This window comes from Pithys albifrons, chromosome 1, assembly GCF_047495875.1.
Source record: "Pithys albifrons albifrons isolate INPA30051 chromosome 1, PitAlb_v1, whole genome shotgun sequence".
NCBI lineage: Eukaryota > Metazoa > Chordata > Aves > Passeriformes > Thamnophilidae > Pithys > Pithys albifrons.
The window spans coordinates 118,428,475-118,436,831 of record NC_092458.1 but is presented as its reverse complement, the minus strand read 5'-3'; positions in this window follow the sequence as shown (position 1 = coordinate 118,436,831).

Sequence of the window (8,357 nt, the reverse complement as noted above, 5' to 3'; positions counted from 1 at the left end):
GCTGGGTCAGCAGACAAGCCACAGATGCTGGGCCCAATGAAATGACTATGGATCAAGCCAGAGGACTGCTGAAGGGAATACACCTTTCTCCAAGATAACTGTTTTCTCTGTTCTTGCCATTACACACACAGCCATTTTCAGAGGGGAAATAATGAACATTTGAGTGAAATGCAGAACATTATTTCACATCTACCTCAAACCAAAGCAGAGAAGAAAGAAAAGACATAATTAAACATAATCTATTCAGGAAGAATTTTATTTTCTTCAGACTGGATGATCACACAGCCCAGTTTGGGGTAGAAATGGAGTAGGCAGGGGCCTTGGCCATGACTGGAAAGAACAGTTTCAGGGATTCATGAGGACCAGTATGTCAGGAACTGTGTCTATAAGGTTACTTGGTCACTTCAAAAGCATTGCAGAAAAGCGAGCCTTAATCATGGCATGCTCTGAATTTTAAGTGAGCCCCCTGAAAATCATTTGAAGCCTCTCCAAAGAGTTCAGATGCAGAAAGCCTGGTGAACTGAAGTGTGGAGATAAAGCAGAAAGTTTTAAGATAGCTTATTAATCCTGAAAATACTACATGATGAGCTTGTTACCACTGTGCTTTTTAAACCTTTGATAAGGTAAACCAGAATACATCAGTTCAAAAAGATTGCCACACCACCAACAAAAAAAATCTCAGGACAAATCAGTTTCCAGATCTTTTCTATTCTCTGTGTTACTAGCAAATTTGGATCAGTTTCACAGCCCTTTGGAAACAGTTAAATTACTAACTTTAATCAAAAGAAGGAAGACAATAAAACTTTAAAGAAAATTTAGCATCAACTTTCCCAACATTTGGAAATAACATTCAACAAATGTACCAACATCCTATGGTTCCTACAGTAATTTTACCTTGGAGAAAGCAGATTTAAAAGAGCAGTAAACAGTTTCACTACCAGCACACACAGAGTATAAAATTGACTGTGGTACTTAGTCTGGACTCAACAAGGCGTTACATGAAATATCAAGAGCCCAATTCTCAATTCTTCATTATTTGCTTCTTGTACAGTAGTTTAGAAAGCTGTGAGTCTCACTAAATAATTCGCTACATTTTTTGTAGCAATTCTGCTTAAGAATAAATTATTCTTTCTTAAATTTCTCTGCATGTGAGTGTTGTGCATTGTGCAGGAGCAGACCCCATCATGTTCTGTGGAGGCTGATGTAGCTGGTTCATGGACTAAAAAAGTGCTATCCTGCATTGCAGTCAGGAGAGTTGCTACCTCATGGAGCCCCTCAAAGCACCAGGCCTAGTGTAGGCCACATAGTTTGGCTTCCCTAATGATTACAGGAATAATTTGGAAGCCACCAATAACCAGATTTTCCAAGGAACTAAGTAGTGAAGGTTTTTCAGATGACAGTCCAGTAAAAAAACAGTGAAGTCACCCATGGACATCAAGATATTTTGGAAAACTCAGGTTGGAGCATCTTCTGGGTGTTGTGTAGTTCATATGAAGAAATGACGTGTAGGCAAATCCCGGCACCAGCTTTCCATTGGATATGTATATTCATTAAAAAAGTGAAGAAGCAGAAAAGAAAATATAAAAAGTCTTCCAAAAGAACCTTACCCATGGTGCCATTGAAATCAAGATGTGAGAAGATATACAGAGAAGCAGTCAAAAGCAAACCTGGAGAAGTCCTCAAGTGAGCTGTACTAGTAAACAAGGAAAGGCAGGTGCTCATCAGCAGTGGGAATGGTAATCAGAGACACTCAAAACTTCCTACTTTTTCTCTGCTTTACCCAAAGAAGGATTTGGAAATAAAGCACTGGATGTCCATGATTTGGTCAAGTGCTGTGCTCCCTGGTGGGGTGGGATATGGGTGGAAGATTTCTGACTGAAGTAGTGGACCTGACTACCTCATCTTGGGATATGGAGAACATATTGCACACACACATATAAGAGATTTACCGTATCTATTCACAGGAGGGTCTTTCCTACACAGATGGTGTTTATCACCTGAATTTTCTTCAGAATTTTTTCCTGGGGAATTGTTGAGTAATCAACGTATCTCTCACATAATTCTTCCTTATCATCCAAGGATGGAATAGAAGACCTGCACACAAAGGGCAAATAATGTTCATTACAATTGAACAGAAGTAATTCTTTCATTAAATCTCAGGTGCTACACTACACAATGGCATTTTTTTAATCTAACACCACACCAAAATCTGATCAGATAAAGAGAGGTGAAATTGGCCCAGTGTTGAATTACAGAGAATTAAGAAACCACAAGTCCCCTGATCAAACAGATTTCACAAGAAAGAAACCTCACTAGCTTTATATCCCAGATCCCAAAATGAAAACCTGAATGCAATGAATATTCATGATGGAGGAAGAAATAATATGGTCTTATTGAATGCACTCTGGGAACAGGTATAGAGGAAGAAAATAATAAACCAATATGAAATCTGGATTATATTTAGTTGAAGATTTACATGCAACTTAAAATCAGATTGGATAGCTTTGAATGAGATATGCTAACATGTGATAACATCATAATATGCTGCATGGGATATTTTTCTGAAGAGTTTTCTCAAGCCATGAGCAGTGAGGGAATGAAGATCAGCATAGCTTATCCAGATCAACATCTCTCTTCAAGACTGACAATGAGATTTTTAACAAAACCATTAGTCATTTGATTGAAGGCAGTTTGACCAAAATTGATTCCCCCTGATCCAAAGGAATTAATTTCAAACACTGCAGGGTGTTTTCATGTAACATGAAAGGGCTCCTTTTGTGCTGCATGAGATTCAGACCCCACAGATCTGCTGTTCTGAAGCTCCCATCTGTGTATGGAAAATCCTTGACAGTTAGTTGTCCAGATATTTAATGTTTCTGAGAAATAATTTATTATAGGGCTCCAGCACCATTTTTTTAACCATGTATCAACAAACACATGCCACCCATGTTAATAATGACTCTGCTTTCAGGAAAACATAAGGAAAGGGTTGCACAAGGAAAGAAAAACATATGGGAGTCATATATATGATTTTATATATGATTTTAATTCTGAGGGTACACTGCTTTGTTATTTGGTTGATAAACTGGACCATTCTTAAGCCATTTAGTGGATTACAATTTCCTCTGATTTATACTGTTTTGACTGCACAATCCTGAACCAGCATTTATCTGAAGGGAGTCAGGCTCTAGGTCAGGGATCCCAGGCTGCTGAAGCAACCTTGCCCAGGACATCTTGGACCACTGCCTGACTCGGCACAGAGCAAGGAATGTGGTGGGTGACCAAGGACAATGACAGCACGAGTTGCCACAGAAACTGCCATAAAGGGGAATCCAGTGTGTGTTTGGATCCTGGAACTCTTCATCCCAGCTGGTATAATTTAGGACATGACACAACTAAGCTCGTTCTCAGAAGCTGACAGCTATGCTAAGATGCCTGTTTCTGACCACCCTGGCTTTTAACTTGATGGTTTGTGTAGTGTTGGGAACAGTGTGGACTTGAGTCACTGTGGCAGAACCTTGTGAGTGAAGGGTAGGCTACTGAGCCAGCAGGCTGTTGTACAGAAGGCATCTGCCCCTGCCAAGTCTTGTAAGAAAAGTAAGGTTTCTGTTGCCTTCTGTTTGGATCCTATCTGCCACACATGCTGTGATAATACTTAGCAGCATGGATCTCTCTAGGGAAATAAGCTGAGTGCAGAGCTGCTGGGTTAAAGATGAGGTAGGTGTCACTCTGCTCAGCTTTCCCAGGACTGAGGTGTTCCTGAGCGTAAGCAGATGCAAAACATCAGCCAGTTGAGGAATATTAAGGTTTTATGACATACAAGATGAGGTGGACATCTTCAGGCACACAGATCTGCACTTAGGCACTGATATTTCAGTTATAAGCCACATTATGTGCATAAGTCCTTTTTGGAATCAGCCCTGCATACCTCCTTGGTTTCCTTCTCTTTCTTGAGTTCTTTCACATTCTGTTTCCACAGAGGGCAAATGGTTTCAAGAATGTTTCTGATACAACCTATGTAAAGAATTAATTGCCTTTTGAGAATATTTCTAGTCTTCTGTCCTCACTACAGAATTTTAAATAATACAGATAAACTCTCTTTCCCCAGTCAACAAGTTATCAAACTCTCTTTCCCCAGTCAACAAGTTATCAACATGTAGAGTTCATAGTAACAGGCTACCCTTAGGGTTACAGAAAGTGCAAGAATGACAAAAAATCTTGTACTGTTTGGTCAAAACTGGTTACTAGAATACAAAGTGTGTTCTTTAACCTTTTATTTTAGGATATAAGCAATCAATTAACTGCTTATCACCAGGAAGAAATCTCTACTAACAGCTGATTTCCCAGCTATGAAACTTCTTTTTTCTTGGCTTGGTAGTGTCTTTCCTGGTCACTGATGTACATGTGACCCTAGACAAAGAAATCATAGCCTAGGACACTGATGCAATTTGGTAATTTCCAGATGAGTAACAAGAGCTGCCATATTTTTGCAGAGGCAATGAATAAAGAACAGACCTGCTGTTGTCTGGTCACAAAATAATATTTTCTGGGAATCAAACACTAATTTCTGCTCAACTCTGAATGAGTGATCCTTCTGGCCGTCCTTTGAGTCACCACCTCTTTGGGAAGAAGGTGTGTTTCTGCACAGAAAACACAATAGTCGTATATGCTGAGCAGGAAGACACCATAAATGGCAGGGATAGACACAGGAATAAATTAAATATTTTGCTGGAGTGAACACAGAGTTTAACCTCAGCAGAATGGTTGAATATACACACACACCAGATTGCTATTATGAACAGTCTGCTGCCCATCTCATGTAAACAGTATTGCTTGGAAGTGCCCTGACAGAGCCTGAATGTACAATATAGTGGAACAGAACAGGCACCACCTCTGTCTGATCTCAGGTGCTGAGATGACTTTAGAGCGATGACACTTCTTGTCTCTCCTTTGGAGGAATATGTGTTCACTAGATCTATAGCTAAGATGATAAGCAGAAAGGAAAGGTGAGAAAAAATATGACTGCACTATGGTTGTGACAATAGTAGTGGTTTGTAAGTAAAGTTGCACGTTTGGGGCTTTCAGCAATTTTCCAGTCAGATATGGAAGTTCTGGGATACTACATTATAAACAGCAGTGTTCAAGGCTTCCTGAATGAATACTTATTATTTTACAAGATGACTTGAAACTCAGCAATGGCAGAGCAAAAGCAGGAATTTCAGCTGTGAACATCTCCCTGGATTTTGCATCCTCTCTGTCTCCCTATCAATAATTTGCAAAGCAAAAACGATAACCTTTGGTCACCGACGCTGTTGCTGAGCCTCTAAGACCTCACCCTCACAACCAAGGGAATCTTTCTTTTTAAGCAATGGGCAAAAGGAACAAGGCACTCGGGGATTTCTAGAGGAAAATTAATTCAGGCTGTGGAAAACCAGTCGAAGGGAACCCTTTGCAAGCTTTGAGGCCCATGTAGCCTTCATTAGCAATTCAGAAACACATGAAAGTGATGCAGACAGACAGACTAGGTAAGTAGCATGAGCTTGTACAACCCTGCAAAAAATACCAGACTTTGATACAGAGAAATGTGAAGTATTTTATAGAATATGAAATCTCTTTTGAAGTTTGTTGGAACCACTGGTCTCTCATTGAATGCAAAAGAGAAATTTGATGTGCACTATCAACTCATATCCAAAAAGATTTCAGAAAATGGCACAGAAGATGAGAAGAGGCTCAAACATTAACCTGAGAAAATATATTTCTTTGTTATAAATTATGATTTTGGAAGGACTTGGGAGCTAAATGGTTCAGTTTGCCCTAAGTAACTTGTCAGTTTAGGACTGAAGATCTTAGTCTTGAAGGTATTGCACCCACCTTAGGATTATTCACTTCTTCCCCCCTCCCCCAGTGTAACTCTACAATCTAAGTTATATAAAACTGGTAACAGAGCAGATGGATTTTTTCTGCAACTTGTTAGAATACTTCAGTGAAGTATATATCCAAGTTCCAAGGAGGAGGAATAGGAAGAAGAAGGATCTGGTGAGCAATTTTGGTAAAAGTACTTTAATCCCTTAAGCAAAAACCCTATAGACTGCCACAGAAAATAAAAGCTAACAAATCAAAATCCAGCATCATTCTCCAGAATTTAAGAAAACCATATTCCTGCCCTTTAGAATCCACTGAACAGGACAACCTGCAGAAAATCACATTAGCCTTGAAAGAGCAACAATTCTTCATCTGAAGTATTTTTTACCAGTGTAATATTTCAGTGTCTCCCACTTGTAATTATCTAAACTTCATGTCTGTGTGGTACTGCAATCCTCTTACATCCTTTTACAGATGAAAGTATTGAGAGATAGAACAGGGTTATGGCTTGGAGCAGGATAGGTCTACCTGGGTCAGCAGTAGCACAGTACCTGTACTTGCTGCAGCTGCTTCAGGGCTGCAACTTCTCCACTGCAGGAAAGGTTTGTCTGTTCATGAAGCAGCCACCAAATCTCTGCTGCTCATTATCTTGGACAACACAGGCCCTGTGGCTCTGCAGGTGCCACACAAGCAACTGAGGTTTCTCTGAATTCCTGTTCAGAGAGGAGCAGAACAACCAGGGTGGGGAAGAATGTCTATAAATGCTCTCAGTGACTCACTGCAAGTCACAAAGTGCCCAGGCAGGGAAGGAAACCTGCACCATCACCCTTCATAATGATGGCTTCATCTGGAGTCTTGATCACAGAAAATATAGTACTTACCTTTTGTAAGGAAGAATGGTGCAAAACTGCTTATATTTTTGGTGAAACCAAGAAAATGACACACAATAGCAGAATTAAATGATGATGTCTGTCCATATACTCCAGACATGAATAGAGTGGCCTTTCTAATTTTGTGTTTCCTGTTTCTTTTAAGAAAGTTTGCAGGATTTTGTAAGAGATTAGAGGAAGACCTTGATAGTTTTCAGATCAACTTCTTATTGACAACTAGCCCTCAGCCAAGAAGGACAAACTTCATTAGGAAAAGACTCAGTGCATATTTAATGTCAAAGCTCCAGATACAGACCACAGGGGAGCTGGTATACAGTCTTATGCTTCCTTACAATGTCCATGAGCTACAAGATGGAGCACAGCAAAAGAGGTTTGCTATACAACATTCTGGTACACAGTACAATGTAGGGAAAGTCAAATTACACCCATCAGAGTAATACTTGATGCTAAACAATGCAGTACTATTGGTTAGGCTTATGATTTAAGAGGAGCAAAATCTCTCTTCCCCTACTACTGTACCAATCACTGCTCAAAATGTAAGGCTTGTGGTTTTGGTTCAGCACCAGATAAAACTGTAATGCTCAGGTACACATTTGACCACACCTTTTCTCTAGCCCAAAATCACACCGCTAGCTAGCAAAAATCCAAACCCTATTGCACATACCTATGATGTAAGTAAAAGATTCTTAGTCAGGATGCCAGAGGCATATAAACATTGCACGCACTGCTGTTTTTCAATCCATGGTGGCAAAAGGATTGCTGCAAGTTGACAAAATGCAGCGGCTGACACATTCCTCTTGGCTGTCTGCCAGCGTGCTGTCCTGAGATCTCCTCTCACAGCCTTTGTTGACTTTGACAAAATCAAACTGTGGTATATACCTGTCCCCTGACTGTTCCCAGGTCCCCTATTCCAGGTAATCAGACTGTCAGTGTGGCAAGTGTGAGACTGAGGGTGGGATGTGAAGAAAGACACCTGAACCCTGAATCATGAAGGATGATGACAAAGAGGTAGGAGACAGGTCAGGTAGGAAAGGTTCCTATTGGGTACCATAGAAAAAACTTTGTATTTTACTCTGTATTTAAAAGTGATCGTACTTAAAACTTGGAGTCCAAATCTTTCCCTTGAACCTGTATCTGTGAATAATTCCTAGCAGCTCAGAAAGGGAAGATGTATCTTGACTTCAAGGTAATTAAAAAACCCCAACTTTTACAGCATCTGACTAATAGGATTGCAACCTTCCAGCAAGGAGCTGTGGGCTTATCAGGAATGCCAGCTCTTATGTCATCATTAACTAATGACACACTATTCATACCCACCTAGAGATGAAAGTAAAAATTTGCACATGTAATATCTGCTTCTTTTTATGTTTCCCTAATAGACTTAGAAAACAGAAACTTGTAGCAGAGCCCGACCCTGTATTCATCATAAATTCCTATGAATGCCAGTGCAATGTGAGGGCATATAAAGAATACGAGCCTGGGAAACTTGTATGTGAGAATTTCACACTTCAAGTTCTAAAATAAAAAGGTTCATTAAAGTATTACTGTGTTAAAAGTGCAGTCCTGAAGGCTTTTAGAAATTCCAAAACACTTGGTCTTCAATCC